This window comes from Podarcis tiliguerta (genome assembly GCF_965153285.1).
Source record: "Podarcis tiliguerta genome assembly, chromosome: 5".
Lineage (NCBI taxonomy): Eukaryota > Metazoa > Chordata > Lepidosauria > Squamata > Lacertidae > Podarcis > Podarcis tiliguerta.
The window spans coordinates 25,202,793-25,230,537 of NC_139538.1; the positions used below are offsets into that span (position 1 = coordinate 25,202,793).

Below are 27,745 nucleotides of genomic sequence, written 5' to 3' on the forward strand. Positions count from 1 at the left end.
TTTTACTCCAGCTGCGCTCCCACCCTCTCGTGGTCCTCTCCTCGCGGGATGGAGTCCCTGAGTCATACTGCCAACCGGCCCACGATCCTTTTCTGTCTCTTCAGCGACTGGGCAGTGGGCAGGGCCAAAGCCAGGAGTGGACAGGGCGCCCTCTTTCCCCTCTCTCATTCTGTCACCCCTTTCTCTCTCCTCTCCCCACTCTCTTCCTTGCCATCTGCATGAGAACAGGCTCAGCGCCAGAGCGAGTCCTTGGGCGGGAGGTTGCTCACCCCGACCCATAGACCTGGCCACCACCTCTGACCAGAGTTCCCTGGAGACATCTAGACAGGCTTCTTAAACCACCCAGAAAGTTATTCCACGTTCCTTCCGCATGGAATCAAGTTGCTTTATTATGCCCTCTCTGTGTTAAGGTCTGGCCTCTGTTCTCGCTGGTCCCCTTCCTCGAACCCCCGCCCCCAATCCAAGTGTTACGATACGAAAAGAAAACCTCTGATGATCCATAATATTCTCCTTTATCTGACTTCTCTCCCCCCCCCCCAACCCCGGGCTCCTCGGTGTTGTATACATTTCTCTAATTGCTTGGCAATGTTTTCTAGAGATGACATCCCGAAAATGTGTCATAGTAAATTACCTTTGTAATAAAATGTAAAAAATGCAAATAGCTGTTGTCTTTATTACGTTTTAAACCATTGGTTTATCTGCACTATTTCACTTGTCAGTCGCACAATATGTCGCGGGGAAAGGCGAAGGCACAGTTTGAGAGCAGATAGATGGGACCTCGTGTGTAATCTTGCAGACATCCACCGTTTGGGTCATTTCCTCATCTCCCGCAGAAAAGACATTACCCCGCTCATATTTACATACTTTTCAATATTTGTCAAACAATCATAAATTATAAATTAATGAAATGTTCGACAGTCTTCAGAGATCACCCTAATGAAGGCATTTACCTTTTTCGGCGATTCGGAGACTCATCTTGATCAGGTTTAATGACATTTCGACTCGCACGGTTTATTAGGCTTGATTAGATTTGGCCTCCTCTCCTGCTGTCATTTCAGATGTCTCTACATAAACATCACCTGCTTCAGGTACAAGAACAAATGCACTCTTTTTACTGCTTTCTTTTAAAAATAAAATAAAATTCGGAGGTGGGGGGAATGTGAAACCTTAATTTTTGGGGGGGAGCAAGAACCCGAAATATTTTATTTTATTTCAAGAACCTCCACGTTGTAAAGGTAAATGGAGCAGGCAGCTCTTGATTCATTTCAAGTGGGCCAATAGGAGGCCGACGCCCATTCTTACCCGCACAAACCGGAGCCTGGTCTGACTGAATCTCCTCCTGATGTGGGTGCTTAGAAACACAGCACATTTTGAAGTAAGTGAAGTCATGCACTTTGCCATCTAAAGTGGGGGCGCCCGTAAAACAGCTAAACCCAGTGTCTAAAATTACCCTCACCACTGCAGCCCTGTTATCATGGACCCACGTTTCTGATTCACCCGGGCCTTGATCAATGAGCTTGTCGACTATTAGCCTCCCCTCTCCTGCATGCCCAACATTACCCAAAAGTCACCAAGACAATGAATCTAGTGAATATCAGTAGCCGGTAACCGCAGGAGGAGACAATACACTTGTGCTCGAATCCTGCTTGCGGGTTTCCTATGGGCATCTGGTTGGCCGCTGTGAGCAAAGGATGTTGGACTAGATGGGCCACAGGCCTGACCCAGCAAGCTCTTGTCCTTATGTTAATGATCCGGCTTAGCCAAAGTGGTGGAATGGCCCTTCCGCCCTTGTGAGTTGGGCATGTACACTTGAAAGTTTAGGATAGGAAGGATATCGGGCCAAGCCCTTAGCCAACCACGCTTTAAAGGCATAGGTTGTAAACCTGCTCCTAGGAGCTTACATTCTAAGAAGTTCTGTGGGGTCCAGGCAACCTAGCTGTGTGCACCGTTGTAGCTCACCAGCAGGTTCTCAGGACGGCGTTGGCATTACTGCAAAGCACAACTGTCCTGCGGAAACATAGACCCAAGGGTCATCAAATCCAAACTCCTGTAATGCGGGATTCTTAGTGTGGGAATGTTAAGGCAGGAGAGGATATATTGTTTTGATATTATCCCTCCTCACTCACGCTGGTGAGTAAACAGCAGAGCACATTCCCACTGCAGCTTATTGGAAGCAAGTTGATGGTTCCTTAGAATCCTTTAATTAATTAATCCAGTCTGGATTGTCCAGTCTGGATTGTTCCTGGTAAGTCTCCCCTTCATTTCCCTCTTAATAATAACAACACAACACAGTCTTCTTTAAAAGTAATTATAAAGTTTTGCTCACATTTAGTTCACAGCACTAAAGGCTTTATCTTGTGGTTACAGTGAAAAGAAGCCTGAGCTACATTTCAGACTTTGTGCTTGTGGGCTCCATTCTATGTGAAGGTTAAGCCATGCGCTGGGTAAGTATCAGGAGACCGAGAGTCCAAGAGTAAGAGTCCAAGAGAGAGATGATTGTGTAGCCAACCATTTTATCTGGTCTGCTAGGGTCATGCCCATCTACCTGGTCACACACAGGGGGAGGAAGTTCCAGAGCAGGTATGACAGGAAGTCCTCCCTGTCTGGAGCCACATTCCCCTGTGTGTCCATTCTAGGCAACAGGAAAATGTTGTACTTGACTGCTCTAGTGTGGTGAGAGCCAGTGTGGTGTAGTGGTTAAGAGCGGTAGACTCGTAATCTGGTGAACCGGGTTCGCGTCTCTGCTCCTCCACATGCAGCTGCTGGGTGACCTTGGGCTAATCACACTTCTCTGAAGTCTCCCACTCACCTCACAGAGTGTTTGTCGTGGGGGAGGAAGGGAAAAGGAGAATGTTAGCCGCTTTGAGACTCCTTCGGGTAGTGATAAAGCGGGATATCAAGTCCAAACTCTCTTAGTAATAAAAAATACATCCCACACTCAGCTGAAGCATCCATTCCACGACAGATGGTCATCCAACCTCTGCTTAGAAACCTCCAAGGAGGGAGGTTGAAATGAATCAGATCGTTGGTCCCAATAATAGTGTAGTCTCTGACCGGCAGCTTCCCTCTCACTTTCTGTAGGAACACATGACGTTGACTTCTACTGAGTCTGACCATTGACTCATCTACTCTATCTAACCCAGTCACTACACTGATTGTGCGGGATATTGAACCTTGTACCTTCTGCATGCAAATCAGATGCTATAACCACTGAACCAGGGCCCTTTCATGTTGAGATGTGAACAGATACTAGGAGAGGATACCGCAGGCGTCAATTCAGGAGGTTTGACTGCCCCAGCTCGTTGCAGCCTAAGTCAAGAGCGCTGAATGCAGCGATTTTGAGATGCAACCACATATTGTACGGTGCTCAGATAAACAGCAGTAGGCAAGGCAGATTCTTCGGCTGCCCGTCCTCTACTCTGGGGGTGTCGGATATTTCCTCCTCCCAGTGGCGTAATCGAGTTTTGTTAATTTAGTAATTGAATTGTTGGTAAATTTCATAAGCGAGGTCTGGGACACGGGAACCCTGCCGAGCTAGGGCACCCACAATCCCTTGCGCTCTGGGGCACACTATGGAGATCTGTGCCGATTTTTTAATATATCTATATATTGTGTTTTTTGGCTTTGGAAAACGAGGTGACCTGAGACAACAGAGTCTCTGAGTGGATGCAGGCTCTTTGTCTTCTTCTCATTGAATTATTATTTCCAGTTCAAGGTGTGGAAAGGGCGGGGGGAAGGGAGGGAGGGAGAAAAAGAGACGGGGTGGGGGGTGGGAAGAGCCGAATAACATTTCTTGCCTGGCCATCGTTTGTGTCATATCGGAGAGCTGGAGCAGCCCAGCTTGCACCAGTTGAACTGATGGCTCTGCAGGGCAGGCCAAGGGACAGAGGTGGAGGGGTTAGTGGCAGGAGGGAACTCCAAATCCCCAGCCTGGGAGGCGGACGACGCGTTAGCCTTTGCACTTTATAAAATATACATCGGGAATGAAGCTGGAGCCATTAAAGTACACGCTAAGAAGCTATAAAATTGTTTGCAGAGACTTCCAAATATTTCCAAACAACGGTTTTTAAAAACACAATGGAGAGTTATTAAAGCGCTTGTTGGTAAAGTGAGCATGTGTTCTGCAATCATCAAAAATTGATATGTACCGCCAGTAAAGTAATTATGCACCATCCTGAGGATAGGAGAACAGTACATTGTTAATCCACTTGCACACCCGTTGGCTTGCAGCATCAGGCTGCAAATAGCTTAATTAAGTCTACACGTGGAATATAACCATATTGTTACATTGCATTATGCACACTATATCTCAATTTATTGGGACAATTAATGCTAGTGATAGACCTCGGGCAAGAAATATGAACTGCAGAGCACTAAAGTTGCAAGCTACTGACATTTGCTAGAAAGGGAGGGAGGGAAGGAGAAGAAAGAAAGAAAGAAAGATCAAATCCACAAGGCAGAACTGCCAACGTCCGACTCCAACCATCCAAAGGCTTCAGCAGCAGGCCTTGGGCGACCACTTCCGCTTCCTGTCCCAGCGACTTCACAGGGTAATGCTAATTTAGGTGAAGAATCGGGCTCCGAGCTACTCTAGTAAATGCTGATCACTCGCCAACGACGTTCGACTTGAAAAGCTGGTTGGTAATCCGCTTCACAATGCAGCGAAGTCTTTGGGACTTAAGCCCATTGAACACACTGGCCATTCCAACCATCTTCCAGTTAACATCACTCCGAGTATGCCTGGATTTTACTTTGCGATTCAAAATCTGGTGCACATTCTGGTTCCCATTGCCACTGATTTCTGCTAACAGGCACTTCTGCCTAAGTGTGTTTAGGATGGTCACCTTCCTACTTCCAATTCACTACTGAAGCTAAAGTGTTCCAACTAAATGGGGGCTTCGAGCAGCTAAAAGGTATATTAAAATCGAAGAATCCTGTAGACTGTAAGCGCCTCGGGGACAGGGATCTACTTTTCAGGCTACCCTGTAACGCACCATGCACTCTGATAGCCCTGTATGAATGCCAAATAACAGCAGTAAAATAATATGGCAACAGGTTAATAATCATAATGAGAGAAGATTGGCGGAATCGAAACTACTGGTTGGTGGGAGAGAAATGTTTCATTTGCAAGCCTTCATTTTCCTTATTCCCCTTTGCAAGTCTTCTCATTTTCCTCTTATGGTTAATATTTTTCTGCAGCTCGAAAGCTTTGGACACTTTCACACCAACAGGGACTGAGCCCAATAAAAGCTATTGCCTTACCAACTTTGCATTTTTCATTCCCCGGGCAGTCCTTCGCAAGAAATCTGAGATCGACTGTTGACATGACCACATCCCACACGTTGGCTCGCAACGCCTTCCCCAAGGGTCCCGGCTGAACTGCGATGCTGGTCTCTCAAGTCCTTAAAAGGCAACACATGGTCTTATGAAGGCCAAGGTGCCCAGCGGAAGCCCTGGAATAAACTCGCTCTGAAATCCCCCTTCGCACCCTTCACTTGAGCGCACAGTTCAGGAGAAGGGGACTTCTTCCAGGACTAAAATAAAATAAAACCCGATGGCCTTTAAGAAAGTATGGAGTGGGTAAATGTGTGCGCTGTAGTTTCAGTATCCCTTCTGAACAGTATCCCTACCGTTGCTCTGCAAATTTATTTTAACCCGTTGGGTGCATCGCCAAATACCTCTCCCTTAGAAACAGAATTTCAAGCCAGGGATTTTGTATAATTTGTTTATTTATTTAACGGATTTATAACCCACTTGAGTTCTTCCCAAGGCGACGACTTATTTATTGCTGGAAGGTTTAGACAGCTTAGGTATATGTAGTCTAGGTTCGTAGTCAATAAAACCAGAGGTGTGATAATAGGCAAGAGCTTAGGACTTAAAACACAGTATACAGGTTCCTCTGAAATAAGTAGAACGAATTTTAGGGTTCTCCTGTTCAAGATCAGACAGGAAGTCCAATTATTTCAAAGGATATAACATCTCATATTAAGCAAACTGGAAGATCCACTAGTTTAAGTTGTATCTATTTACACCCCTCAAAAAATATTCTCCAGACTCTAATGTAACGCCCCCAAGGTTTATTTAGGACTTAGGACTTCTGTCCCAGTTAGTCGCAGGGCATCGATTTAACTGGATTGTAGCTCTCACGTGATCCTTCCCCCCACCCCCTTTAGCATGTCGCGTTATTAATTTAATAATAATAATAATAATAATAATAATAATAATAATAATAATAATAATAATTTATACCGCCTTTCATCGGAAGATCGCCTGGCGGTTTACAACATAACCTGTGTCGTGTGATCTGTGAAATGATGGGCGGATGATGGTGACGCTGGTGATTAAAGAAGAATAACTGCAAACAAACCGTCCCTCGAATAAATTATTGTATTTCAGACGTCTTGATTTGTGGATGACTGCTCCTTCCACGAGAAAAGTTAGACGGAACTACCTAGCCCTAACCGATTCGTAGCCCTAGCCCCAGTGCATATTTACCCAGAAGTAAGCCGCTCTGAATTCAATGTGATTTACTCCCAAGTAATTGTGCAAACGACTGCATCCTCACAGAGCCATTCTAAAGGAAATCCCACTGTGGTCAATGGGGATCACTGCCTAGTAAATGTGTTTAGGATTACAGCCAGGTTAGTCCTGCTGATTTATGTGAATTAAATCGCTTTAAACCCAAACAGTTCAATTTATCAGAATTCTCGTTAGTTTTTTTAAACTCTGTGGAGTTCAGTCCGTGAAAGTTAGTTTAATAATGCAAAGGCAGTTCAAAAACCGCACATAGATTTGCCCCTGAAATCAGTGGCAGCTAAATATTATTGCCACATTTTAATGGTTTGAGTTCTTGAGCTGCTGGGCAGCTTTAAATTATCCGGGCTAAAGTTTGCTGCTAACTGTTGACCCCAGATCGTTTACTTAAATTATTCAAGTCAAGAAGGAGTTAGTGGAATAGAAAATGAAATTTATCCTCTCGGATCTTTCGGACCCGCACCCCCGCGATTGCTGAACAAAGATGCTCAACAGGTTGTAAAACAAGTTAGCACTTACTTCATTCCCGACCCATAAAACCCCTCGTTTTTCTTTCTTTCTTTTTAAAGGAAAATGACAGGGGAAAGATTCTAGAGAAACGCCGCTGGAAGATGGGAAGTGCATTAAGTCTTTAATATGGAAAAAAGCAAGAAACAGGACAAACTTGCAGATTAGATTCTGATTTAAGATTCCACCTGCCCATTATCCAGGGGGAAACAGGAGTATTACCTGTTTTACATACACGTAAGAGGATACTGGAGTATATTTCCTGTTTTTTATTGGCATATTTTTTAGACTTTGAATAATGTACGGCTGTTTAGTAGATCAACCTGCCGCCCCAAATACTCGCCAGTTTTCAGCCCGACCCGCTGAACCGCGATGGTCCGCGTCAACTGAGGGCAGGTGTAGAACTTGCTCTGGCGCTTATGATGGAAAGTCAACGTACTGTAATTTATTTATGTGGAATGAAATGAGACATACGCTTTTAGGGCAGCAGCTCGGAAAGTAGAAGTGTTACCCTACTATCTCAGGATAAGACTCTTTCTCAATCGTTGGTACGTCAACGGATTGGGGGAGGGAATTACTTGCTCGTTATTTTGTTATTTTCCCTTTTTTCCCGTTTCGTTCTTCTTCTTCCTAACACTAAAAGAAACTCAGCGAAAGGGCTAATTTCAGGGCACAGAAACGCCAGAGTCCACGCGGTGCCGTTTATTTTATTTTATTTTTGGGTGCCACAAAAGACCTCATTGATCCAGATTGCAAATGGCTTGTGAAATTCTTTTCGATGACGTGCAGCCCAACTCAAAGTCCTGTTTAAATAGTGGAATATCTCCAACGAAGTCCCGTTGTGACTTCAAGGAGATCCGGATCTACTTCGACCCAGTGACTTTTGCGACTCTGGGCAGTGGCTACACCTGAATGCCTAAGAGAAAAGAAACAAATCAAATCGAAAGCTGGTGTGAAATCAAAAGGAAGCGTATTTTGTGGGTGGGGAAACGGATAAACAATTAAATGGCACATATCCTCAGCATGCACCGTCCAGTATACCGTAACTTACCTGAACGCATATAGACTTTTACTTTATATACCTCAACAGTATAGACTCCTGTGTATCTCAATTGAGAAGTAAGTAGCACTGAATGGGGTTGCTCCCAGCTAAGTAGATACAAGATTGCAGCTTAAACACGATCCAACCAAAGCTAAGCTCATAAACCTTATTGATTTCAATGACCGAGATCCATGGGGCAATCCTATAAGTATCTACCAAGCTGCATTGAGTTCAGTGGGACTTACACCCAAGTAAATGAGTATAGCGTTGCAGCCTTAAGCCCACACTTAAGTATTCCCGTTGAAGTAAGTGGGACTTGGAAAGTTCTTGTTGTATATCAATTATTAAATGTGCACATTAGTAGATAGTGGGTATGCAATGTTTATATAGACCGCGCATCACTTATTTGTTACTATTCATATCCCAACTTTCTGTCAAGGAACTTATGGTGGCATACATGGTTCCTTCGCAGTTTATCGTCACAACAAGCCTGTGAGGTAGGTTGTTTGATAGAGAGAGTGTGTGACTAGCCCAAGGTCACCCAGTGAGTTTCAGGGCTGAGTGGGGGTTTGAATCATGGCCTCCCAGGTCCATCACTCTAACCAATAGCTCACACTGTCTCTCTTTTAAAATGTTTTTCCCAATATAGCAGAATGCAAACCAATGAATAATATTCAACCTGTCCGCTTCCTCATACTGCACACATGAGAGAAATAACAGGAATTCAGCCTTGCAACATAGCTATCAGGAGTAGCAACAGTTTTTTTGTGAACTGGACATCCACATGTGGCGTGTCAAAATTAGTGTGAACTCATTTGAGTCACCACCTGTAACCGCGACTTCAAGCGACGACTTGCAGTTGAAAAACATCCTCAGTCGTCATAGGAAGTTTGTTTTACTAAGCCTTATTACTCTCATCTTCATTAGAGACAAATAATTCATGGGTTCTGGAGAAGTGATGCACGAAATCATCAAGGTAAAATTTGTGTTGGGGGTCGCTCTAGATGAGCCCGTTTCTCAACTCTCGTAGTCAGTCTGGCACGTCCAAGAAACAACAAAAACCAGGGAGCATTTGAGCATGTTCAGAGCCCCCCCCCGCTTCACGTCCACTCTAAACAATGGGAGAAGAAGGAGAGGGTCCAGGAGAGAATTATTGGACACAGGACACGACTCCCAACTAGGCCTGACCCCAGTACCTCTTATTCCAAACAATGAGAACTTGGAGTTGACCGGTGTGTGACAATCGGTCCAGTTCTTAAAGAGGAACGGTGGCCAAGGGCAAATCCCTCCCTATTAGTGTCAGTAACAAACCTCCCAAAAATCTGAAGGAATTTGTCATCTTATTTCTCAGTCTCAGTTTCTCTATTTGTCAAATTGCACGAGCAATATAGAACCATCATCAGCATCTCTCTCTCTTAAGAACTGTAGATTGACTTTTTAGCTCTACCAGTGCTCCCACAGAGATAAAAGTGCTGCGTTTGTGACAAACTTATGTTTCAGATCCTGGGGACATCAACTGCTACAGAACATTGGATTAAGTAAACAGGGAAGAGAAGGCAGACTTTACACAATAGAGGTGCAGGTTTATCAACATTTTGTTCTTTATGAGAGCACTGTAAGCAGTAAAGAGGGAATTTTTCATTTACTTAGTTTTTGCCTGAAGCTTCTGGTACATTTTATCATCTATATCTCTATCTATCTATCATCTATCTATCTATCTATCATCTATCATCTGTCCCTCTATGGCATATAATAAAATTTGGATTTCAAAACAGCTCCTTATTACTTCTTCGCTCTTGAAATACAAAACAGGAGACAATTAGTTTGTGCCTTGAGGTACTGTCAGTATTATTCCCATTTCACAGATGGAAAGGAGAGACAGAGAGGTAGAAACCTGACTTGCTAGTATAGTGATAATTCTACTTGGGAGGGGAGAATACTGCAAGAAAGATCTCCCCGAGTTTTAACTCTGCACTTTTGCCAAATGGAAAACTATAAATGGGGGATTGGCACTAACAGCCTACCGCTGTAAAAGAAGTAACCATTTCAATGCATCATTTTCAATGCAATAAAATGCTTTTGCAGTGCTGTCCTATAGCTGCCTAGTTATAAGTAAGCCCCACTCAGTTCACTGGAACTTCCTCCTAGGGACGTGTCTAGAGGATTGCAGCCTTAAAGGTATTTCACGTCATTTGGCTTACATACGGTAGTCACAGCCCTGTAAAAAACAGGTAAACACAGAGTCTGTTTTACTGCTGGGAAACTGAGGCTGGGAAGCAAACTAGCTGATCAAAGACAACCCCCGCGAGCAGCCCATCTTACCCCAAAGTCTTTGGGGGGGGGGGAAACATCTATACCTGTAGCCCAGCGTACCCCCAAGTTTGTTGAGGGTGACTACCTTTAAAAGCAGGGTGTACAGAATATAAATGAATGGCCGGATATAATAAATCACATACACGAATGAGATTCCTTATAGTTTGCAATGCAAGGGACACGGACTGGGAAACGCGGATGGGATAAAGAGAAAAAGCGAATCCTATTTAAACCTCAGGTCCCTTACAGCGTTGCCACACCTTTGCTACTCCTTTTGCAACGCGAGGCATCAGGACCAGCGTTTAGCCACTACTTACTTACTTACTTACTTTATTTTATTTATTTAGTTTTTACAGAGGAACAAGGAGCTGCCTTCAAGGTCCTCCTCGCTTGATGGCATGCATTTGGTGGCCAACTTGCCAGGCAGTTGAATTGACCAAGGCAGACTTTAGCCCTTGACCTCGAGGTCGCGTGTGGGTGGGTGCAGTCGAGCTCCTTGCCTCCTCCAGGACTGAAGGTTGATGGAGCCAAACGAGGGACAGCCCTTTAGCCGAGCTCCCGGGGAAGCCTGCGATTCTTCCCCACCCCTCCCTGGGGACAAGGGCAAAGGTGAAGGGCGTTTGTTTCCGAAGAGACTCGGAGGTACCCAGAGACTGGCCGCTCCGCGACGGGCCTGGAGTGTGACTTCGGGAGCGAGCAAGAAGACGGCACTGGGAGAAGGAGCGAGCTCACCTCGAGAGGGCGAGAGGCTGGTGATCTTTATTCCCTGGGATGGCCACTTCTCTCCGTGGATACAAGTCCTCCCGGGGGGCAAGGGTCTCTCCTGACCTTCGCTTCAGTGGGCACAAAAGGGAGATCAGAAGTTAAACAGCCCAAACAAAAACAAAAAGCGAGGAAAGCAGTGAAAGTAAACAAGAGTGTTTCTATGTCTTTCTAAAGAATGGATGCATTGAATGAGTGAATGACAAAGAATCTTGTGGCACCTTGAAGACAGACCGATTTCTCGCGGCATAAGCTTCCGGGGGCCACAGTTCACTTCATCACATGAATCTGCAGCTCCCTAGGATAAATTAGATTTCTTAGTCTGGATTTGTTTAAGGATGCAATCCGAGGCTCATTTACTTGTTGGTAGGGGGGGGGGCAAGTCGCTTTGACTTCCAGGTAAATATGCATAAAGGCGTGTAGTTCAGCTCTGTACCTATTTACTTCGAAACAATCCTAGCTCCTAATGCAGCGGGACTTGTGGGCATGGGATATGGGGCTTAAATAAAACACCAATCCTTCCTGCCTGTCTCTCTGAATCACCCCCCAACCTACCCCAGACAGCCATACAAGAACTGGAGGAGGCTTAGGGAGGACAAATAACTGACAAAGAAAATTCGACCAACTTACATCAATTTTCCCTGCGCTCCCTTACAAGACAGAAGGAAACCGAGATTAAAATAATGATCTGATTTATCCTTTCTCCAATAACCCATTGGCTCTTTTGAACCTGTTTCCTTAAACCACCATGAAAATAAACCTAAAGTCCTGCCCCCCCAAAAGTCGTGGAAGAAATAACAGCAACAACAATAACCATTTTCCATATATAAAATATGAAAATGTTATATAGTAATGTGAATATAAGTCGTCCCCCCCCCCCCAAACAAGTCATGGTGTGGCAGTGAAGGTAGATTAGGAGCTGGAAGGGTGGGGGGCTGAGAGAGCTAAGAAGCTGAAGTCTGGTAATTCTATCTCTTGGCTGTGGCAACAGGGAGAGTCAGCCGAGTCTACCTATCGGGCCATCTGGCTGTTCTAAGCTGTGGCCCCATGCTGTATGATTTTCTCTTAAAATCTCTTCCGCTGAAGCCCCGCTCTTATTGAATTCATCAAAAGCAAACTTTCCCCGAGTTTTTTTTTTTAAAAAAGAAGGAGGCTAAAATAATAAGTCGACCACTGTGACATTCTCTAGGCTTAGACCATTTTTCATAACGCAGCTGATAGTCTTTTGTGCGGCGGAGGAGACTAAACAGATGAATAACGAGGAAAGTCTCCCGGAAGGGAGGAGAGAGAGACACACACAGAGAGAGAAACCCCATACAGCCCCCCCCCCCAACTAAAGCTGCTTTTTCTAATCTTTAAAAAGTTAACTGAAATGAGAGGTGCGTGTTAAAAAAAAAAGCCCCCAGCGCCACCAAGGAGCAAGCAAAACACTGATTGTGTCCCGACTGGAAACAACTTTGCACTGGCTCGCTTCGCTCCCCAAACTTTTTTTTTTTTTTTTTTAAGCTTATGAGACGACCCAGGTGGCGAGGCGAAGCCGGGGCCTGGGCCATCTCAGAGAAACGGCCGCAGCCTGCCTGGAGACCCCAGCTGCTCTGATGACTATTTTTCCAAACTTGCAGCAAGTCACACACTCTCTCTATATCTCTCTGCATTTTTATTTATATTTCCCCCCGGTCCTCCTCCTTGCAGTAATCCTTATTGACTCTAGGGCCAGGAAGGAGGAAGTGTCTGCAAGAGGAAGGAGGAAATCGGGGTGGGGGTTGGTGGTGTTTGTTTTTGATGGACACATGGGGTAAGTTTCATCTTTCATTTTGTTTTACCTCGGTGTATTTTCAAGTGTATCCCCCCCACCCCCTTTTAAATGCTTGATGTACATACTAGATATATAGTTGATGGATTGCTTATGTTCTCCCAACTCATTTCATATAGAGATATGATTTGTGTATGTCTTGGATCCTGTTTAGATTTGATTTGCTGTTGTTTATTTTATTTTCCCCCTATTCTCTTCACTTCGGGATTATTTTCAAACTAAATCAAGATGCTTTATACCCCAATCTCCCACTTCAGTGGGTTCCTAGGGAGTGGGATTTTAATATGTTTGAATGAGATGATATTCAATATGTCATGGGGGACTGGTGGGCTCGTGGTTTTCATTTATTTATTTGATATATTGTGGGAAGAAGGGTGGCATCTTAGGCCCCGATCCGAGTCACACCTGGAAGTAAACGATAGAGGCAGTCCTACTGACACTTACTTAGAACTTAGCCGCATTGAATTGAACGGGACCTACTTCCCATTCAAAGCATGAATAGGTAGGGGGCAAACTTTCTATGACTGGACTGCAGGAATCTTGTGTGTGTGTGTATTGGCCTATGAGAAAAACAAAACTGACCCAACTAACAGGGTTGTTGTTGTTGGGGCAAACAAGACATATTGTAAAAGGAATTTGCTAATTAGAAACTATGTAGTAAATAATAGCAGTGCATTGTGTGAATATACGTGGCGAAAATCCATGGCGTTTGCTTTAAGAGGATCCACACCGCTCAGCTCAGTGGCGCTTACTTCCGAGTAAACGTGCGTAGGCTCCAGCTGTAAGACAAGCTGCCAGTTCCCTCGTCAAAAAGCCCGTGCGCAGCTGCGCGTTTTGCAATGTATAGTGCCATGTAATCATATCGTCAGCATCACACACCGGATTCCACTTAAGTCCACGACGCCGAGGGTCGAATGTATTAGCCAAAGTCTTACACGCGCGCGAGGTTTTTTCTCCAGAAGCTCAGCCATTGGTTCAAACAGGGCTATTTATTCAAAGGGAGAAGCCACGCGGGTGATCTGGGGAGTTAGCTTCATTTTTAAGAACTGTTTATGTGTGTTACGTTACATGCACAGCCATTTCCTTTGCGCTGTGCCTCGTCAGTCTTTAGATAGGAAATATTCCCCCCTCCCGCCCCCCATTTAAGCAAAATAATCCCAGTCGCCGAGAAAATACGACCCAAGCAGATTAGCTCGGAGTGAAACCGCATTACATAGCATAGACATCAACCCACAGAACTCAGTGGAAGCTACAATGGAAGCCCATTTAGCATATGAAATAAAACCAGAGTCTTGGTTTAGTGCTTTGTTTTGACTGGCTTGTCGGTTCAGGATGGTGGATTTCGTCTAAATGCAAGGACTCCGGCTTCACTGCGTCTTCTGGGAGCGGCCTTAAGTACCAATATATAGGAGTAACTCCCATTGAACTCAACGGACCGGATTTGCTTCTGCGTCACGGTGCTTAAGATCCTGTTGGCAGCCCAGCTGCACCTGCCTGTCTTTTTCTCTTGGACACGTTTTCCTTTTGCTGCCCTTGGTGGTTGTTTCTCCAGTATCCATCTCAGATGCCTCGCTCTTAAGTGCGTAAAATATGACATCATATTTGTGTCCCATGTAATTGGCTGGGCTTCACTTTTGGAAGACTCTGGTTCGTTTGGATGCTGGTTCCGACTTATCTTTCCGAAAACCGGGAAGGGAGCGTAAAATCCTCTTCCTTTTCCTTCCTGGGGAAGAAATAAACAATAAAAGAGGGTAGTGGGGCGTTTCCACATTAAAACTACGGACTAGCTCCTTTGCAACAAAATAGATTCTTTGACATGCGCTGGGGAAAGTTCGCCTGGGGCGGAGGTCCCTCTGCCCCACCATCCCGCCCCCCAACCAAAGCTTGCACAGTGTGCAGGGTGATAGAAGAAACAAGCGATCCCTGGGATTAATGCCCCTTTTCCGCGCTTTGGTCTGTGGGACTAGCAGAAAACGCAACTTTTGCCCCCATTGGCTAGCTAGGTGAATTAAGCGCACCCTGCAACTGAACAGTCCTTGACCTTTGCCTTTATGTTTGCTCAAATGTTTGCCTAAAACACAATCACCCTTGACAAGGGAGCCTGCTACCGTGTGACACCGCCTATTCAATAGATAGATGTTCCCTGCCACACACACAACAACCCCAGCGCAGCATTTTAAATGGCTTAGGTATTTGTAAAAGCCCGTATAAATTAATGTCGGGTGATTGCTAGTTGCTGGTCAAAGAGGCGGCCGTTTAACTGGTAGAATACAAGGGAATCCATAGCGGGAAAGCACACGCGCGCGCTCTGTTTCTCTGTCTCTCTCTCTCTGTTTCTCTCGCACGCACACCCGAACACAAACAAACAGGGAGAAAAAAACCGAGGGCCAGGAAACCTGCAGCAGCGAATGTGCAGGAGCGCGCGTGCACAGGAAATGTTAGTAGCGAGGCACGCATGTGTCGAGGAACCAGACTCAAATGCAGCTAATGCTTGAGGAGGAAATAAATGAGAATAAATGAATGAACGGGTTGGTAATATAGGATAGGACCAGTGTGGTCTAGAACGCAGATAGACTGAAATAGGATCCGGTGGATCCGTGGCATATGCAGGCCGATGTAGTCAGGCCCCCTCGTAAAAAAGATCACCTACTCCCAAACAAATCAGCATTCCCAGGAGATATCGCCTTAGTACATTTCATTGAAATGAATAGTATGAAGCAGTAGTTTGGTATACTGTATGTCTATACCTAGGTATACGTGTATTTCTGTGCCCAGGATTTTGGCACTTCTGTTTTATAGGGTATCCAAGCATTAAGGATGCATTCTCCTCACCCCTCTCCGCCAAACGCCTTTTAAACAGTTAAGTTGGAAGGAGGTGAGGCTTCTCTTTCAATAGGCAACCTGGGAATTGGGTTTGCTAGATGCCTTCGACCTCCCCTTACGACTTAGAAGCTTTGAAACGCCTCACCCCACCCAGGGAGTCAAAAGGGTTCCTTCTTAATATTTTTCAGCAGGACAGCTCAACCCTTCGCTCGAAGGAACCTGACTGCTGGTGCAGCCAGCACCCTCTCCCCCCAATGAGTTCAGGGTCGCTTACTCCCGAGTAAGGCTTTCTAGGATTTCCGGCTCCCTTCGCAGGAGTGTCGGGAGGAAGTGGGTTGGGTGGAAACGTGGCTCCTTCCCTGGGGCTGGTGTCTTAGTCCCGTGCAGGTTACATAGGATCTCTGCAAGGCAAGGCTCTTTCTCTGGGGAAAGGGAAGCAGTAGCTTCACCTTCCTTTTGCCCTCGCAACCCATTCGATATATTTCCCTATGCGTACACACGACACTCATATGGATGCATTCTTGCGCAAACGGGATGCACGTAGCTGTTAATGCTGATTGGTCGTGAACGTCTTCCGTTTGAACTTGCAGTGACAGGGGTGGGGGAGGAAACCTCCTGCATTTTCATTGCCCTCCTGTAACCCTTGAGTTAGAATGAAAATGAAGGATCCATATGAGGACGATGACTTTAAAAAATAATAAACTCGTAATTTGATTTTTTTGCTCTTGTTACCAGCCAATAAAAGCTCCAATTCTTGGAGAGATCAAGCTGTTTAGTTAGTAAAAAGCGATGTTATTCCGTTGTAATGAGTTTTGTTCGTTTTGGTATTTCCGCGAGTAAGAGTTCTTTGATGCACTGCTATATGTATGTAAATAACCTGGGAGGGGGAAGCCTTCACATTTTGTGAACTATCTTTCTCTAGCCACGTAAAGGCATTCCTTTCTACAGCAGAATGTTTGGCGCTTTAGAAAATAACTGCTATCTGCATTAGCTTGCTGCTCTGGTTGTTTCGGAAGTCGTTTTTAATCTCTTATAGGACTTTCGGAGCTCAAAGAGCTTTCTCACGTCCTCAGAGTACGTGGTCTGTTTTTAATATCCCATTTTATGGATATGGAAACTGAGAGATCTGCCCAAAGATGATGGCCTGATAGAAAACCTGTTTTCCACCAGATTCTTCCAATATTCTCTTCGCTGGATGCTGCACTTCAGTTTCCTGTGGGTGTGAACCAGTGTAGAATAGGGCAGAGTGGATGGCTGTGACTGTGAACAGCTCCACTAGTTCTCAGTTTCCCCATCAGGAAAGTGGACACGTTTAACTGCCGATCATTAACACATTCCAACTCACCGCGTAAAGATTCTAACAGATGAATTTCAGACTCTAAAGCCATGCGGTTTCAGTTTAAATTATTGCGCCCCTAATAGCGTGATCCTCAAAAGGTTTGTTTAGAAGCAATTCAGCCGCTGCTTTTTTGAAAACAAATGCATTTAGGAACCTTAATCGTCATCAGTTGCAGCCGAAGCACAATGGATTTAATTGTATTGTGGGTTTTTAAAAATGTGTTATGACCCGCCCAGGGACCTTCTTTCTGATGAAGGGGGTGGGGTAAGAAAGAAAACAACAATAATTTTGCTAATAATGTATACTGAATACTCAGGCTTGGCTGTTGGATCGCGTTGGGAAGTATGTTCGCATCGATCAGTTGGGAATTTGTTTCACGCATGCCCGCTGGCTGGGACCGTAGCGCTTTTGCGCAATTCCCATTCATATCGGAGGTGGGGGGGGCGGCGGCTTGCAAATGACAGTTTCAGGTGTACTTTGCTGTCTAAGCACCTTGAATCGGAAATAAGTCCCAATGATTTCTCACGAGTTTACACTCGATTTTTTTTTTATTTACAAAATAGAATATCACTCTTCCAGAGCTCCAGGTAGCCCGAAAACAATACCGCAGTTCAGCAGTTATGTGCTTTGCTGACACGTGTCACACCTGGTGCAGAAGTATCCATCTTTTGCCCTATAGGCTGAAACGGGCTTTTCTGTTCACTTACTGCCGCGTGGCTGATTCGCTCAGGACACACGTGCACTTAAAATTCAGGGATTAGTGATGCCCTCCAGTAATATTGCTCGCCTACCGCATAGCGATACGAAACACATTTAATTGGAAGTTGGCGCCATTGGTGGGTTTTGTTTTTTACTTTCGAGTAAGCGTGTAGATGATCGCAGGTACCTGATATTCCCCAGGGAATTTTAACCAGCAACGGAAATTTGGGAGGGGGGAGAGGCTACTACAAATAAGAAAAGTATCTATTTGCATCGGTCGGAAGCCCCATGGGACGTTTACTCCCAAGGAAGCCTGCAGCCAATGATCCCGAGTTCGGCTGGAAGCCTGCAGGCCACCAGCAAAGGTGGTTTAGGTTGCACCTCCATGCACATTTGCTCAGGCGTAAACCCCTTGAAGGCAACGGGATTTACTTTTGAGTAAACATCCGTCGACCTGGACAGTTAATTAGGAAAAGAGCGCAGGTTTCAATTTCTGATTCGCTGTGTGTTGAGGAACTAAAGGAAAGCAGTCGCTGGCCAAATTAGAGGAAAATGAGTCAGGGATCGCCACCTCCGAGGCAGGACGAGTCAGAGGATCACAGCGCCGATTAAGTAGAAATGGGGGCGGGGGGGGGGCGGCGAGTTGGAAGAAGGTCAGCCACGAGGCTTTTGCAAAATACAGTGACGACAGACTTTCCTTTGGTACTCTGCCATGAACGGGAGAGAGATTGCAAGCTGAACTTTCTTCCCGCTTCCTTCGCAAACTCCCCAGTGAAGGAAACGGGTTATTTGTTGTAAGGAGGCATGGTAGAACATTATTTAAAAAATATATTCATTAGAGAAAATCTTGCTTAGAAGATGAACTATCTGACAGCCAGATCCCATGAGCACCTACTCAGAAGTAAGTCGCGCTGAAGTCAATGACACTTACTTCCGAGCAGGTCCTCCTAAGCAGCGCACCAAGGGACATAATTCTATGCAGGGATACGAAGACGTAAGCCCCACTGAGTTTCATGGGACTTACACCCAGGTAAACATAGGTACTGTTGCGGTTTTGTAAAGCAATAAGCTTCATAGACTCTATGGGACTGACTGTCGAGGAATCCTGTTTTGGCTCGCCTGCCCTCCACGTAGATTTAAAGTCACTCACTTACACACAACACTTACGTGTTGTAGACATGCTTGCATCTACACCGTAATTCAGTTTTAGTAGGTGCAATAAGAGTTCAACATCGCTGTCCGCAACCCGTTTATTGACTTCAAATCAATTTAAACTGCCACCCGAGGCACATCGACTTGCAACTCGGCTTCGCTGACGTTCCTCTCCGAGATCTATGGCTTGGAAGTCTGCCACTGATTTCCCTGGGACTCCTTTCCAAGGAGCGTGTGCCCAAGAGGAACGCCATAAACGTCTTGACTTGCAAGTACATTACAGCGAAAGTCAAAGTGCTTAGGTTGCGGGTAACTGCAAATCCTGGCTGGGAAACTGCGCTGACAATATGTTTCGGTAATGCTTTCCTTATGCAGCTTTGGAAGTTTCAGAAAGTTGAACCTCGCTTCTTTCGGTCACTGCTCTCCCGACAGGAAAAGAAAGAAATATATTTGCAAATATATTTGTCAGCATGCCTATGAGATACCAATCAGAGTTTGCATGGGAAAGTTTTATTTAAAAATAATTACGATGTGATTAAAAAAAAAGGGCACACCTTTCACGCACAGTATTTTATCATACCAGGTATATCTCCTGAATTTCCATCTCTCCCCCCCCCCTCTAAACTGTCTGCTACATAAACAATGAAGCTTGTAATTACTTGCTAATTTCATTGCGGTTGCTCTGGAGAGCTTATAACATTTGGGCCCCATTGTCCACTCATTATGTTTCCAGAAGCTTTCTAGGATGCCTCGCCTGGACTTTGTCCAGTCTGTAACCAATAAAGGAAATTTACAACCTTGACACATAGGGAACCCGTCTCTCCCGCTCCCCGCCCCCTCCGCCGCCAATGTCAGGGAAGAAAAATTGAGATGTAAAGGTGCTTGGTGCTTTCTCACAACCCTGTAGCTCTTAATAAAGAATTAGACTAAAGCGGGAGGGGGGGGGGGATGGAGAGAAAAAAGAAATGGTAACACAATAAAAAGAGTTAGATCCCTCATTCAAAGACCATGTTTTTTTGTTGTTTTACTTCTTATTAAAGATGCTCATTACATCACTTTGTTCCAAAATGACACTTTCATCATCTAAGAGTTTATTTAACGGAGTACCGTCAAAACCAATAGGAGTGACGCCATCGTTTTTCAACAGCAGGAGGATCATATAACCTTTTGATGTTTTTAGTTCACCCGATCCAGACTTCTGTGACAAAACATTTTAATGGATATCGATCAGTGACAGTCGCCGAAACGGTTAGCGGTGAAATAGTTAAAGCTTAGCAAATACTAGCACCTCTCAGGACTTTAAAGTTAGTCCAAACTTATATATCTCGCAACGATCCGAAAAAGGCGATGAACTTGGGATTTGGTGGGTTTCTTTAAGGAAGGAACAAAAATGAAGCACATATAGAATACATATTCCAATTTTGTCTGTGTGATTTTCCCCACCCTAAGGATGGCTTCAGTGGCACTTGCTTCCAAACAAATGTGCTCAGGATCGCAGTTTTATGACATCTTTGCAGGCTGGGGTGAAATTCAAAGCTGAAAACTTAGGCGCTTGGGAATAACCCGCCCTCAGCAGGACTTATTTCGAAGGAAACGTGCACAGGATCGAGCCCACCCCCCTCCCTCCGTTAGCATGTCAATTGCATTTTACATGTGAGTTGAATTCATTAAAGGCTGAAACATTTCTTATGGATCGGTCCCGGGTGAAACAAAATGTTCTGGTTAATACCTGTGCAAAAAGTAATAATCAAAACCTCTCCCCTGGCTGCACATAGAGACAGACAAATTGCGTGCGCGTGCGCGTGTGTTTATTTCTATGTATATATATGTGTGTGCGCGCCTTATCGACCAAACTACCTGCAGTTGTTTACTGGAGCAATCACTCGGTTACTAACTGAACTACATTGGAGCAAACTCTTTCAAGCAGAAGGAAAGAAGATGGGCATATTTTGAGGGGGGGAGGAGACTCTTTATATCAGCCGGCAAAGGGGATAAGTATTATTTGACCGATTCATGTACCGATGTAGGTTTTGGAGCTGCACCAGACTCCTAAGCTGCAATCCTGCACACGCGTATCTTGTTGAAAAGGAGCCTTACTTCCGCGTGGACTCATATTAGGGTGCACCGTTACGCAGGCGTTTGTCTGCTTTGCTTAGAATGTAAACCAACGGGGCTTCCTGCCAAGGCACCCCGAAAGATCGCATAGCACCTGCATTCTAGAGCGCTTTGAACGCAAAGAGCGACAAAATCCTGACCTACCTTGCAGTGTTGTCGTACTTAAGGGCTTGGAACACCCCAAAGGTTCTATCTCAATTATGTTTTAATTTCCAGTGGAATACTAACAGATTTTTTCCTCTTGCACTTGCTCTCCTGACCACTTCCGCCCCCCCTCCCCGCCCGCTCCTTGTTGCTATCTTGTTTGTTTCCCTTTTAAGCACCCTGCTTTTCTTCTCCACTCCTCCTCTCGCAGAGAAGGGCAGCAGGGCCATCCCACAAGCAGCTCGGGGTCAGAGGCTGTTCCTCCCTCCCGGAGCCGTGTTTGTTTACAAGGAGGCAGAACCGAGGCTGTTAATGACGTCTCCTGCTTCTCACCTGACTGGCTGGGGAGGAGGCGCTGTTCTCTCCACCTCTTGGAGCCTTTGCCGTTCAGATCTTCTGCTCCATGACAGGTGGGCTCCCAATTTTTGCCATTTCCAGGGCCAGGGACGTGGGATCTCAATAGCTCCACCCCAGTACACTCAACTTGATTTGTATATGCACCCTAGATTCAGCAACAACAAAGTCACAGGGCCCCATGGCCTTCTATAGCTGTGGCTGTATTCCAGCTTCCATCGGCCCCAGCTAGCTTGGCCAGTGGTCAGAAATGGAGTTGCACCACAGTGTAACATGAGCGTGATGGTCAGTAATCACACAGTTCAAAGATACGATCTGATATCTTTATTGTCATTGTCCCATGCAGAACAATGAAATTGAAAAACTACATAAAAACTACATAAAACATTCAAACCCCCCTAAAAACTCTGAAACCCCATTTTAAAATACACTATACTATAGAGACCCCTTATGCTGCGTTTAGAACCAGAACCAGATGGAGTTAACTCTCTAGTAGCAAAACACTATCCTCACAGACTCGGTTGAGTGTGAGGCCTGATGAGCACAGCAGCTCATTCCCTGTGGTCTTACTCCATGAAAATCAGTCCCTGATTCCTCTTAAGTCCCCTTCTCTGCATAGTTTTTTTCCAAGCAATCAGATAAGGCATCTGCATGCAACCAGGCTCTCCTCCTTTTTCATGCCTCTTCTGGTTCTGGGAGACCTGCAGGGACGGCTGCTTGTTACAGCAGGAGGTGGAGATACCCATGACTTTTTAGTAGCCAGACTCATCTCTGCCTCTTAGTCTGGTCTATCCACTCACCTGCTTCAGCTTCAGCTTCTGCCTCTGATTCTAGATTTCTCTCCGCCACAGATTCTTCCAACCCACTGAGCCCTGTTGTCTCTTCAGCTCCTGACACCTCCTCTTCCCAGTCTTCTCCCTCTGACCACCCATTGTTATCCCACCACCAATCCATGGTCTCTGAACCTTCTTCCTTTGGGGTTCCCCAGCTGGTTCATGCCACCATTCCTCTGCATCCAGCTGTCTGTGACACCCTGCAGCATCTGAATTGCCAGAGGACTTAATGATCACCCAGGGAAATGCATTCTTTCTGCATTCTTTCCTGGGGAACTTTCTGGAAGCAACCCAGGGCTGGTGCTATCGTAAGGCCAACTTGGCAGCTACCTAGGGTCCAGACTTCAGAGGGGCACAATACTGTCCCTTGAGGGGCACAGTTTTATATGGATTAGTTTTGGTTATGCCTTATAAATTTACAACAACATTTTATTTTTATATCGTAAATAATATCATTTCTGCAAGACATTTTATGGGTGGGTGCAGATAGTTATCCTTGTGGAGGGTGAAAGGCTGGGATAGCTCAGTTGGTAGAACATGAGACTCTTAATTCAGGGTCATGGGTTATGTTGGGCGAAAGATTCCTACATTGCTGGGGGTTGAACTAGATGACTCTCATGGTGCCTTCTAACTGTATAATTCTACAAAATTAACTTTGCCTAGAGTGCTAAAATAGTCTGGCACTGGCACTGGGCCACCAGAGACAAACGTGGTCAGAGGAAAGGGCAGGAGTCTTTCTTTGGTATAGCAGGCTACGTTATAGGCATAAAAAGATACACCTGCACCCTTTCCCATCTTTCATCCAAGCCAATAAGAGAATTATCATAGTTCAAGGCTGCTGGAATGTTCAGGGAGGCAGGAGAGGATATATTGTTTATTAATATCCTTCCTAACTTGCACTAGCAAGTTCCTTTACTTATCAGAGTTTCACATTCCCCTTTAAAAAAGCACAGCAGATAGCTGGTTGCAGGCTTGTTTAAGCCTCTCAGTATTAGGCTCCTGGTGAGATCCCTTATATCCCTCTTCAAAGAATAAACACACCACAATCTTGTGGAAAGTATATAAAAGAAGTTTACTCACATCATCAGTTCACAGTTGGATCCCTGAAGGCAGACTTAGTTACAAAGTATATACATGTGGATCTATCCCATATGGAGATAGTCCCAGTGTCCTTGGTTGGCTGAGAGCCAAGAGAGCATTTCTAGCTAAAAGCTGCTGCTCCAACAATGGAGGAAGTCAAAGAGAGAGGAGGAGCTGTGTGCCCTGTCCCTTCTGTTAACTGGACTGGTTAGGTCACACCCACCTCTAGTCACATGCAAAAGGAAGTTTGTCCCAGCCAGGAGGAAACAGGAAGTTTTCAACTGGCTGGACCAAACATTTCCTTGCATGTCCATTCTAGGAAAACAAGGAATGTTGTACTTGACTGCTACTTATGTATCACATCCCACAAAGGCTACATTCTAGCAAAAGCAGACTAAGAGAGTAGGAGCGGGTCTACTGAGGACTCCAAGGGCCAGACAGAGAGGTATTTGGGCCCTGGCCCTGATGTTCCCTGCCCCTTCCCTAGAAGATGGTAATTTGCCTTCTGGACAGCTGCACAACAAAGGAGCTGTTCAGAGGCTCTGAGATTTGGCAATGATAGGTGTGTGTTTGATGATGTGCAGGTAACTGAACTGTCTTGATTCTCACCACACTATGATCTTCACAGAAAGAATTCAAACAGGGTGCTCAAAGGCTTGAAAGCGAACAGAGAGAAAGCAGGTTGAAAACCTTGACTCCCTGCTTTGCATGTAGAAGGTCCCAGGTTTAATCCCCAGAAGCTGAAGGTTGGGGTCTGAGTGTCCCCTGCCTGCAACCCCAGAAATCCACTGTCTGTTGACGTAGGCAATACTGAGCTAGATGGACCGTTTGGTCAGACACAATCTAATACAGCTTTGTAGCTCTTCCTTAAGTTCTTATTTAGAATATCAGATGTCTTGCGGCATAAGCGGTAGACTAGCATAGCTCCTGCTTAGGCCACAGCAAACCTGTTTGTACCACAAGGCTCTTTGCTGCAGCACAGCTACCCCTTGTGGGATTCTCTTTTGGCAAAAGGAAGAAGATGGGGATGGTTAAGGCAACCATTCTCCTTTTCCATAACAACAGCAACAGTCATGATGCCAGTATTAGGACCAATTGAGGATGAAAGATACAGGAAGAGAAGCTGGTTTTACAGTGAAGTAGTAGCTAAAAAGGCAACAAAAAACACCACCTCCTCCTACTCCTAGATTCCCAAATTGTTGGCTGGCAAAGCTCCAAGCATCCATAGCCTTTGGTACACACAGTTCCCATGGAAACCACATAGCTTTCCTCCAAAGCAATTCACCTGAGGGCCTGGGGAGAATTAGGAAATGAAGAGGATGCTGTTCTGAGCTTCCCTTCCCCCATCCATGCATGTATAGGCAAAGCCCTACATCTTTGCTCTCCATGGTGACTTTCCAACTCTTTCCACACTAAACCTAAGAGCAAACTCACAAGGCAAAAGTCCTTCTCGTTTCCGGGGGAGAAAGTCTCCTAAAAAAAACCTAGGTTTGCATTTTTGTGAAGGGGCTAGGGATTTATCTATTCCATACATTTAGAACACATTGCTTCCCCCAAAGAATCCTGGGAACTGTAGTTTGTTATGGGTGTTGGGAACTGTAGCTTTGTGAGGAGTAAACTGTAGTCCCCAGGAGTCTTGTGGGGTGGGGAGAGAGACATGTGTTTTAAATGTATAGCATGGATGTGACCTTGTCCATAACTAAAGTTCTTGTCAGGTGGAAGCTGAAACAGTTAAACTTACCTATACAGTGGTACCTCAGGTTAAGTACTTAATTCGTTCTGGAGGTCCGTTCTTAACCTGAAACTGTTCTTAACCTGAAGCACCACTTTAGCTAATGGGGCCTCCCGCTGCTGCCACGCCGCCGGAGCACGATTTCTGTTCTCATCCTGAAGCAAAGTTCTTAACCCAAGGTATTATTTCTGGGTTAGCGGAGTCTGTAACCTGAAGCGTCTGTAACCTGAAGCATATGTAACCCGAGGTACCACTGTACCAGTTTTGGGAGGGCAATTGATTTATCTTGCTGATTTAAACTGGATTAATAGCCATCCCCTTTCCCCAGCAAACTATGTAGTCCAGCAAACGAGGGCTAGGGATCTTAAGCATGTGATTCTCTCTGCAATCCCTACCAAACTTCAATTACAACCACTGGGGCAGGTAAAATGATTTATTAAAAGCAGGTATATATTTGCTGCATAGTTATGCCCTCAATATGACCAAATAAACCAAAGGTCTAAAGAGATATTTGGAACTTCCATGGAGACTCTTGTGAGGCTGGTTTCAGTTGTTCAGGGAACTGTTCTTTGACCTTAAATAAGAAGAGAGTTAGATTGAAGTCATGATCTCTACGCATGCCGGATGACTTTTCATTTGTGGGCCCAACAGAGCAGCAACATCTTGAGCTACTGGATAGATCAGCAAAAGAGCAACAGCTCAGCATGCAGGTGCAGCAAAAGATGGCAAATTTCTTGTTAGCATTTGGAAATAAAATAGCCAGGGATGTGGAACTCCTATCAATCTGACTGCTACTGTATATTTATATTAAATAAATAAGTTGGATAGATATATGTTATATAGCGGTTGCTTTGAAAAAAAGCAACAACCAAATACAAACAGGTCATATTGTTAGGCTAAATGTTGTTGTTGTTTTAACAATAACTCGGTGATTTCTTTTTAATCAGTTCGCTCTTAACCCGGCTTTCCCATCTGAATGCTTCCTCTTTATTACTACAGACTTCTCTGAACCGCTACAGACCTCTCTCTGTACCCCATAATGCATGCTTACTCCTCTTTCCCTGTTATCACAGTACCCTGGTGCATCTCCCCCCTCCAATTTTCATATCCAAAGGACTCTCTGCAGTCCCATTTCCCTAAGCCCCCATCCCACAGTTTTTCTCTACATCACAAAGCACTCATCTCTGTCTGAACCACTACAGGCCTCTACACTGCTGGCCAGTCTTCCTTCTGCCTGATAAACATACTGACGTGGAGCTCCTCCTTCTGCCCATCAAATGTGCAGGTGGACAGAAATGCCCCAGTAGCAGCAGCCCCAATCCTCGACTGCATGTAATGGCACTGGGTGTGATTTCAGGCTCGCACAGTGATCTATCTGACCCTCTCAGCTGCCATGGAAGGGATGCAGATGTGGTCTGGTGGTTCCACTGCTCCATAAAGCCCCATTGGGCTGGGGGGTAGGTTAAGATTGCTGCCTAAGTTTCTACCATTTGTTGAACCTGGCAAATGAATCAAAACATGCAGGTGCCATTCACACCCCCTTGTTTTGTGAGAAGCTAGCCTGTTCCCACCTTCCAATGTTTTTAGACAATGAATGAAGCCATAGCAATGACTGGCATTTAGGAAAGCCGTTTCAGCCAATGAGACAAAGAGAAGGCTAGAATGAAACGCTCATGATGTAGACTCTTGTTTTGTTTTTAAGCACTTTCTGTTGGTCTTTCCTGGTGGAGAAGTTATTGCTGCCCAACAGAAAACAATTCAGGTATCCAGGATGTTAAGTGTAGCTGTGATGGGGAGGTGGGGAGTGTGCAAAGTAAAAAATAAAAGGTAACGATAAAGGAAGATACTCGTGATCATTCTAACCTAGGTCTTATTTCATAAAAAGTACGGTTTTCTTATGCGTTTGTATTTTTTCTTTAAGAATTACTCTGCTAATGCCAATGCTGACTAAACCCATCATTATTATGTCACACTGCAGGAGGCAGAACATTCCTAAGAGTAAGAGTATAGGTTACACCATACTGCAGAGTAACACAGTACTATTACCCAAGTTGCTGAAGGGCAGTAGTCTATGATAACCCTGAAGTATAGTCCAGTATTGTTAACTGTTTTGGTTTTTTTAAAAAAACAACCTGAAATGATTGTAGCGACAGTGCAATTCTTTGAAGGCTGGAAGCTGTGAAGGAATCCAGGGACAGCAGTGAGTGAGAAAGAGCTTGCCTGTATGCTGCATTCACCCATAGATGGACTGCAGGTCTACCCATTGAGAACCAATGGAAGGATGGTCCTGGAATGCAAGTTTCTCAAAAGCCAGGTCTACCCACTCAGTCAGCTGATCTAGCAGAAATTGTAGATCTGTTCTCTGCTGACACTTATGTATGTTTGGTTATTCGCTTAGAGTATTTACTTCCCCTGAAAAATTCCTGTGGGTACCCAAGCCTGACACCTTCCCTCTCAGCTTGACACCTCCTCACAGAGGTCTTTTTAACGTTTCCTTTGGGAA

At 45.1% G+C, this 27,745-nt stretch overlaps 1 protein-coding gene across 2 annotated transcripts in view; it reads left to right on the forward strand.

Annotated features, from left to right (window-relative positions):
* Positions 1 to 12,560: 12,560 nt before the first annotated feature.
* Positions 12,561 to 27,745, forward strand: part of LOC310678700 (uncharacterized protein) — a 238,110-nt gene continuing 222,925 nt past the window's right edge. Inside the window, exon 1 of one of the 2 annotated variants that reach the window (XR_014511880.1) lies at positions 12,561 to 12,953. The gene's annotated coding sequence lies outside the window, so the exon portion shown is untranslated. The remainder of the gene's footprint in view (positions 12,954 to 27,745) is intronic. The other variant, XR_014511881.1, reaches the window with a different exon arrangement.